Source organism: Molothrus ater, chromosome 2, assembly GCF_012460135.2.
Source record: "Molothrus ater isolate BHLD 08-10-18 breed brown headed cowbird chromosome 2, BPBGC_Mater_1.1, whole genome shotgun sequence".
Classification (NCBI taxonomy): domain Eukaryota; kingdom Metazoa; phylum Chordata; class Aves; order Passeriformes; family Icteridae; genus Molothrus; species Molothrus ater.
The window spans coordinates 77530025-77539651 of NC_050479.2; positions in this window are offsets into that span (position 1 = coordinate 77530025).

A 9627-nucleotide genomic window follows, 5' to 3' on the forward strand; every position below is an offset into this window, starting at 1 on the left:
TCTAAGGATTTAGGCAGCATTATGCACATCCAGTAAGAGAAATGTGGATAGTGCAAGTTTTATATGCAGACTCCATCCTAAACATGTCTGTTTTGAGAATCTAATCCTTATATTTGACCTGATGAAGCAGAAAGCCTGTGACTGAGCACAGAACTGTGATCAGATACATCAAACTTAGTGCTTTCCCTATTGAATCATCCTTCTTTTTCTTTTCCAGGCATACTCAAGTTTGAAAGTTTTCCTCTAGAGCATCTCTGGGGCATGCTTTGTTTTGCAATTCGCAACTCCGCTTGTGAAATAAATACCAATAAGTCTCACGCTGAGCTTACAAAACCTGCGCCTGGCAGCACGTACAACAGCTTTGTTGCTCTCCTGCACTGCTCTGTCTACATTTTCTAACATTCACTCACCACTTCTAGAGATATGAGGCTGGTTTGATCTTCATCTGCATTCAATCTGTTCTCATTTTTAGCAGAGCAGGAATCACTGAGGGATACCAGCTATTGTGTGCCTTTTGTGAAAGGGACATGTGCCTACTAAACTTGCTTAAAATTATTAAATGTTTTTTGCACAGTCCTGTGTTTTAATCTGAGCATGGGATTTTGCATATATACCTTGAAGAACTACAGTTTTCTTTTTTTTTATTAATTGGTTTTTCAGGGTTTTTGTATTTTTTTTTCTTACCAGGCAAGAGAGTGACTGTTTAACGCTTTATAATGAATATAATTTACTTTGAGTCTTTCTATCATTATACCCTTTGGTTGCTAAGTGCTTCCTTTAAACTTTAAAGAAAAATTATTTTCTGTTTCATATTGAGAATAAAAAGAAAAGGATAAAGAATTGGCCTCTTTTCATCAAACTCTCTTTCTTCTTTTACCTTTTTTCTCTAGTGATTGATCTATCTTTTGCCATCAGATAGTTCTCTGATTAATTGCTTTGGCTTCTCTCTACCTATCATGTATATTACTTGCATTAAAAAAAAAAAGAAAAACTGAAATCACAATTACGAAAGAGGTTTCTAAGGTCATCTTCTTTTATTACATATGTAAAAGAAAACATAAAATTATGAGTTGCAATATGTGTTACTGTTCATAATCATCTGCAGCATTTGTTGCTATTTTTAAATAGATTCTTTAAGTAATCACTTGCTTGAGAAAACACACAAGAAAAATAGTGTGTAGATACAAAGACAGTGTAGCACATTAAAGAAGTGAAAAACTTATTGTATAACCTGCCTATTGCCTACTCTGCTGTTATTCTCCAGAGAGAATTCTCCTTCAGTGTTTTCTATTTTGCTATAATGAGATTATATAGCGATTCAGGATACAGACTTCTTCAGTCTCTTTGTTATTTTCCCTCTGGGGTTGTCACTCATGTCAGTATTTTTAGATCACTGCAGATACGATATTTGTTTATAAGTGTATTTGGATATGTATGCATGGATATGTGTTTATATGCAGAGAGACAATCTTGAGAAGTACAGATATTAGAGACTGAAGAAAACATAAACATTAAAATGATACATTCTTTCTGTTTTAATCTCACAAAGACATTCTTAAATGATGAATGCTTACAATTCTTCCTGAAAGTCATCTTGCTTACAGTTGCTTCCATGCTGACTGCAGGAAGTCACATCCCCAGCAGGCTAAATTGGCATCTCTCTGTCAGTAACCATAGAGCTACACCAGAGGACAATCTGTCCCTGCACAAGCATAAATCATACAAGGGCTAATTTTCCTTTGTCTTGAACACAATATAGTACATAGCATGTAGGAAAGAAACGATAAAGAATGAGTGAAACTCTCGCTAAAGTCCTAATCGCCAATGTTTGCAGGTAGAAATGAGTAGTGCCTGTACATGCTTCTGCAGAGTTAGGTTCAAATTAAATAGAACCCGAGAAGAATAAAAATAGACAGAACCACAAAATAAAATCAAGAAAAAACTCCACAAAAAACCATTATATTCTCTCCAGGAATTTGTTTTTAGACAAAGTTCTGGACAGAATTACCAGAAAAAGTTGTTACCTGGTTGCTTTCCTACAGGATATCTAGGGCTCTCTTTGGTGCCTGAAAAAAGCTTTAACCTTACTGATACCAACTCTACTAAAAAGCATTACGGAATGAATTGCATGAGTGAGACCACGGGATTACAGTAGCAAAAATGTTTTAGAAAAGTGGTGAACTGGTTACTAATCCCTGTATCTAGCTAGGCATTTGTAGCACTGATCTCTGTATCTAGCTAGGCATTTGTAGCACTAACTACCTTTTGTTTCCAAAATTGTTGCATCTGGATGAAGGGCAAGCTCATAAAGTGAAAGACTGATTTGTACGGAGCCAGAGGACATCAAATATCAAATCTTGATTGAGTGGCACACTGCAAAAACAAACAAACAAACAAACAAACAAAAAGTCCTCCCCCATGAAAAAACAGTTGATGACCAGAAAAAAATCTGAATCAGTCTCTGAGTCAAGTTCTGCACAAAGCTGCACACATAAAGCTCTATTTGGAGTTCTGGAATGTAATTACGATTAAGACTTCAAAACATTTTTTCATTAAATTCAGACCTCAAATTGTGCAATTTATTTGCATTTGAGATAAAAAGAGATGCATATTTTGTATGCTGTAACTAGATTTGTAGAAGCAAATGTTCATTCCCAATGGCAAATATTACTAAATCCAATTCCAGTTATGAAACACTAAATTGTTTTTTAAGTGTGAGCCTGCTCTCTTAATAGGCTTTCAATATTAATCCTCTAATCGTTATTGTTTCTTTACTTTCTAGAGGTTATGATAAAATGGATGAATCAGGAAAGTCTGAATTAGATTTAAACTAGAATTTAGTGTTAAGAATTAGAATTACCTGGCATGAGATCTTCAGTTCAGATTTAATATGGTTAAAATTGTGGCTGTAATTGTAGACATATTTCTTCCTAGACAATATAGGATTTAGATGGGCTTGGAGGTCATAGACTACCTTTAATATTAGACTTCTCAATATCAAACTTTTTTTGAAAGTTTGTAGTATTGTAATATTCAGAAAATGCCTGCACTTACACATTCTTACACAGGAACTTGCTGAATAGAACAAAAAAAATTACATTTTTAAGTCTTACCTTTGACAGGGAAAACAAGATTATAAATAAACAACCAGAAACTTCAGTTCTGCCCTTAGTTTACACAGCAATGGCAGACACAGGAATGTCTAAGTAGATCAGCAGCAACCATAAAGTGTAATGCACCATTACCTCACTGTGTGGTCTAAATGGCAAGGAGGCAGAGAAAAAAAATTCCCTTTACTCTACAAGTTTCATAAACTTGTAGCAGTATGAACCAGATGCTTTTTGGAATGTGAGTACTAATTTTAAGAAAATAAGCAAGATACTATTACAGTCAAGAAAGCAGAGATATTAAGGTCTGTATCTCTCCTAATTGCTAATAATAATTAAAAGAAAAAAAATTATAGACATGATGTTTAAGCTGTTCTGCAGGTGTATGTGGCTCATCAGGGTGTAAATATAGTTAATTTTTGAGAGAGAAGCCTCTGAAATCTGTGAGTTTTCAGGTTCTTCAGGCTACTATTAATCTTTTCTGATCCAGGCAACTTCTTCTTGTATAGGTGTTAACTTATATATATGGTTAAAATTATGTTGGGTAAAATTAAGCATTTATGTAAATGATCTGTTACAGCAGTCTCCCGTACGAACCAGCTCTCTGTCTCTGCCTTCCCCACTGATGAGTTGTGCCAACAATGATGCTAATTAGAACTGCTTCACAAACTGTAGGCGAGTGTCTTTAAAGCCTTCAAAATTTAGTACATCTTGAAGAACGTCATTCACTCAATATTATCAACTATTTGCCACTAAAATTACATGAAAATTGAAAAAGGTCAATAAAAATGCAAATCCCAAACTCAGTATTTTCCCTGGTGATACTGTATATCCTAACTTTTTCATGGGGCAGATATAATGCACCTGCCTCAGGCAGGCCTGCTCCACTCCAGGGTACTCCAGGGTTTCCAGAGGTACTTTCAGACAAATCAGAGAAACCTCCATAAATCATGAATCAGGAATGTGGAATAGCCTTTCTGTGTGTTTCTGCTACTGTCGCCATGCACTCTTAAATTTGTCCACTTTTTGCAAAATACTGTTGGGACTTCAGTTACACATTTTTCATAGGTCTGTTCAGAGCCAAAGAGTAAACACGTCCTATGCATAGACCTCCACTTCCATATCCAATAATCAAATTTTATAACACTGAGGACACATGTTCCAGGAAGAGAACTACCGTGTTGTCTTTTTCACTTCAATGTCTAGTTCTGTCTGATTAACTAGTTTGGATTTTGCTCTAGATTTAGAGAAAACATTAAAGAACATGGGTCTTTCAAATTCAAGCTACAACTCAACCCATAGTAGCTACAGTGACAAGAAAACTAGAAAATACAACACTAAAATGCCCAGGTTCTGCTTCTCCATCCTCAATGGACTGTCTTTGCTAGAAAAGAGACAGCCTAGAAAGACCTTTCAACAGCTAGGAGTACTTCTGATTTATGAGGTTATGTTGTGTTAGTGCCAGTTTCACTGCATTTCTTCTGATCTCTTTGGTAAATATCATCCAGTTTTGCTGGTCTATTGCTGCTGAATTCCCAATTTGCTCTATAATTTCTTCTTTACGGTCTTCAATGTCTGTAAAGGCTACGCAAGAGAAAGGGGATTGGAAATTGAATTTTCCTTCTATACAGATTAATAAATGCCTTAAAAACATCTTCCTGAAATGTCAGTTCAATTGTTGTTTACTTTTACATTTAAAAATAATTTTTAAAAGAGAATTTACAACAGCCTACCTTGAATGCTGTTGCAATTTGGCTTTTTTATGATGGTAAAAAGATATGCAAACACACTGTCCATGTGATGGTTTTCATTCTCAAACCACTAAAATGATAATATTAAAATCTAATCTGCTTCATTTTTGTTGTAATTTTCATAGCTTCATTTTAGGCAGGCTCACACATTAAATCCCGAACATATGTGATCTAAAATAGGGTAAAGGACAATGAATTCACCAAGAAGATTTACAGAATCATAGGACTAGATAGTGAGATGCAGCCTCTAATTGAAAGCTTAGAGTGAAATAATCTGTGCTACCTCTTGAAATCATTAGAAACCTGCTTTGATCTGCTTTGCTGCAGCAGCTCCTTGCTGCCAGGGCACAAGCTAGCCAGTTTCAAAATGTGCTGAATATATTAAAATGCTACAGCAATGCAGTTATATACCTGCAAGTAATTATATGCAATTGTTTTTCTGCACCGTATCTCCTCTGTGGTGTAAACCTCTTGCTCTGTTTCTGGAGCAGAACACAATTTATAGTTTCTGTAGATCAGACACCAAGGGTATAATGAGATGGACACATATAATGCCTAAATAAAAGGTACAATAAATACCTCCAAATGAGAATGGTTAAACATAAATATACCTAGGAAAAACACCACATTGAACTTAAGCAGTAACTCCTTACTTTTTAACACTTGGAAAAAGGAATGTTTGTTTGAAACTTGACTTGGGAAGGGGAGTGAATGAAAGCTGTAGACATTAAAGTTTATTTGCATTTGTTTAGTAAAAAGAAATCTTGTTTATATGAAAAACAGGAATCTGGACTATAGGGAAATATTTGGCAAGTCCATAACACTTTTAAGAGTCAATCCCTACAAAAAAAAAGCTAAGCCTAGACTTGGATAGGCCAAGAGTACTGGAAGTTTTCCCTAGTTGCTAGCTCTCTCTTTTTCTTAGCAAATTTTGTTCTATCAGTACTTAGTTTGGTGTTGGGCCCAGTACAGATACTTTGTAACAGAAAAGGAAGCAAAGAAAAATATTATCAGTCCTTTTTCTTTCTCTCTCTTTCTTGCCTGTCTACTTCCTTTTGTCTTTTTTCTCTGACAATAATGTGAAGAGCAGAATATTTTTTGACAACTTGAAAGTCTGTTTATCCATCTGGTTTGTGCTTGCCCTCATGTTTGGGAGGAATTTGCTTCTTGTCTTCTCCCTTGAGTTCTACCCTGTAAAAAAGTGTATAGAGCTAATTCAGATGGATGTAGGGAAACATCTGTAACAACAGCATTTTCTCTCCCTGAAGGAGACCAGGCTCACTTTCTGGGACAAGGCAAGCTCTTAAAAGTTTAGGTCACAGGCAATTTTCCTGACAGTTCTTTGCACCCGTGGGAGAGGGGAGGAAAGAGGTCAGAGTAGTGATGAGAAGGTCCTGGAAATCAGCAGAGAAAAGAAAGGAGAGAGGGACTGAAACATATGAGAATATCTGTCCTAGAAATTTTCGTATCTCCCCCTTGCTCAAATATTACTGTGTTTTTAAAGGAATGATTGTATAAATCTTTTGGGTAGAAACAGATACCAAGAACCATCTGATTAGACAGAAGAAGACATTCCAAGAACATTAAATGGACCGGAAATCAGAAATACTGAACACTGTATTAGGTATCAAAGACTAACCTGTAAACTTGAGATGTATAAAGTAATCTGAATGGGAGTGAGAAATATTCACTGACAATTCACTTGTCATAGGGTCAGCTGAAAAGGTGATAGAACCTTTTTGTATTTCTAAAAGACACGATTCAATGAAACATAGAAAGCACCCCCCAAATAATTTATACTGTCCAGAAAAATGCAAAAAATATCCTAGTCTCAGTCCTAGTCTCAGAATAACCACATTCATTAATAATTTTTTTTTTAAAATTAAGATTGCTGCCAGATAAAAATAACATTTAAGATCTTATTTTTTAAGTAGGCAAGTAATTGAAAGTTAATTTCTTATTAGGAAAAACATAATCTAAGTCCTTCCAAGGATCTAACTGAAAGACCATTCTTCTGAGTTTTAGGTGCATGAAAAACATTGGAAGAAATTATTATTGCAACAATGGCTGAAAATAGAGCTTCTTAATAGGGACGATAACAAAGTCAGTGCAGGATAAAGGCATGGCAGTCTTTCTACAGATCATGTGAAGATAAGTTTTGATGATATTTAGGATGCTCTGTATATTCCTTTTTTCAATATTAAAATACTCTTTGAAATATCCTCCCTTCTGATCTGTGAGTTGCTTGTTGCATTTTGCTTGTTGCATTTTGCTTGCATTTTGCTGATTCTATCTGCTTTTACTGCTTTTAGCAAAATCTATGACAATTTTACCATAGTTTTGATAAACTCTTCCAATGTGGTAGCTGAAATAGCCTGACAAAGTGATATGCACTGAAAACCAAACTCATGCACTAAACAAAAGGTTCTGTCATCAACTAAGGAAGCCTTGCGTCCTATGAACCTCTATCTTCTGTCTGATTCAATTTATAAATTACTAAAATTAAAGATTCCACTGTAATCCACATGTTCTTAGGCATCAGGAAATGGTGGGGCATGGAGGGAAGCAATGGCTTTAAAAAATTTCAGGAGTTCTGACAGGTGGGAGTCTTTTTCTTTTTTCTTTTTTCTTTTTTTTTCTTTTTTTTTGTTTTGACTGTAAAGATTGCACATGACAGTAGAACCTGGACTGAGGAATAGATTGTCTCTTTTAATAAAGTGTGAGGTCAACCTGAATTTTTCTCAAAAGATAGGTCATTTGTAATAGAGCTGTACCATATTGATTCTCCAATGTCTTGCATGGCAAGTGCTCATGCCAGACATTTTTTTCCATGAAAATTTGTGTATTTAGATACCCATTTTCATGAGATTTGTAGGTACCAACACATTTGAATATTGAAGTATCTGAAATTGACAATAAATTTGAGAATTGCTGAGAACCTAAAGACTTAACACCAGTACATACTGAAACAGCATGATCATATATGATCTTTATTCTCACAGGAATCAAAATCAGAAAATACTTTTTTTTTTTTTTTAATGAGATAGCAACTGTCTCTGGAAGATGAAAGCCTATATGTGTTAGAAATTAAAATGCATGTAGATCATGAATTTACTAACTAATTTTGTTAAAATAGAGGTTATATGAGTCTTCTTTTTCTTGCACCATTTATGCTTGTTCATGGCCTAAATAATACATTCATTTTGGTAACCATCTGAACACACAGTATGCTGCAAAGCAATAAATGCACATAACTTTACATATCCAACATCCCAAATTAATTGTCATAACAGAAATCTGGAAAATGATATAAGTAACCATACTCTTTGGAGGATTTGAAACTCCATAGGCACTTTTATTTCTTCGTTAGAACTGAATACAGAAAAACCTTTGGTGTACTTGCATTAAACATCTTGGCATTTTAATGATGATTATTTTTCATACAGAATTTGAGACTCCCAGAATGAAGGAAGATCTAGATTGTCCTGAGTCAGCTATACAACTTGTACCTTTTGGTCTCTCTCTAATAATAAAAGACCTATGACAGATTTTCTGTGCTAAAAAATATGAGAAAGAGAAAATAAATACAGTGAAGGGTAAAGGACAGGCTCTTCGTGTGTTCTTTGAAGAACTGTTGTATTTCTAAAACTAAAAGTTATTTTCTTGCAAGGTCTTTGCAGTCTCCATTAATCATTGCTTTAGCTAAATCTGCCTGTTAGCATATTTCTAGCTGCCATTGCAGGCTTGGAGCAGTTTCTTTAAGCAGACCATGCATTTGTTTTTGACAGAGGTTGGCCTTAAGACAAAATCATCCATTCAAATCAATAACCATCATGTAACAATTGTTGACTAAGCCAATGCCTTCTCCTTCAGAAGAAAAATCCAGTGGGAATGCGGTATTATTTTAAATTTGCTTTTATAACAGGACTCATCTTTGTAATTCTTCTCTGTCTTTCTCCACCTTGTGGTTGTTTTGTACCGCTGCAGTGAATTATTTCAGGGCTCAAGCTGAATGTTATTGTTTCCTTGTGTATAAACAAAACTTTTAAGGATGTTATCCTTTTCCATTCAGTTATCTATTTGCTAGCTTTTAAAGATGAAATTTATATTTGAAAAATTTATTTTAGTGGAATAAATTTTTCTGTCTTGTCCAGGAAAGAACAACTCTGGGTTACAATATGCTTAGAGCTTTCCATATCATTCATGTCAGGTAGATTTTCTTAGTGACTCTTTTCCTTGAGGCCTCAGCTCAAAGCTCCTTATAAACACGTATTCACAAAGTGGAGCACCTGGTCATTTTTGTCTCCCAGATGAATCCATCAAACTTTATAATCCACTCATTCTGTCTTCTGTGCCAAATGAACGTGCATCGATCCATGTAAAGTGGAATGATTGGAGCTTAAGGAAAAAACCAAAAAAACCAAAAAAAACCAAAAGCACTTCCTTTCCCTAGACTTTACCTCTGTGTGGCCATTAAGGAACACACATCCACAGGATGCGTGTATTCCAGCATCAGAACAGCTAACTCACATAGCACACACGTTTTCCATGTGTCTCTAAATAAAAGTTGACCAAGTAAGGGATAGGATGTTCCTAGGTTTGTTTTTTCTGGAATCAAATTACACTGAGTATTCTCTGAGAAAGCAAATACAAACCAGCCCTGCTGGTGACATAGGCTGAAATCTAGCTTATGAACTGGAACATGACAAAAACATGAATTAGACCTGTAACTTCTCAGGTTTACCATGATTCAGGTGAGGTGAGGAGCT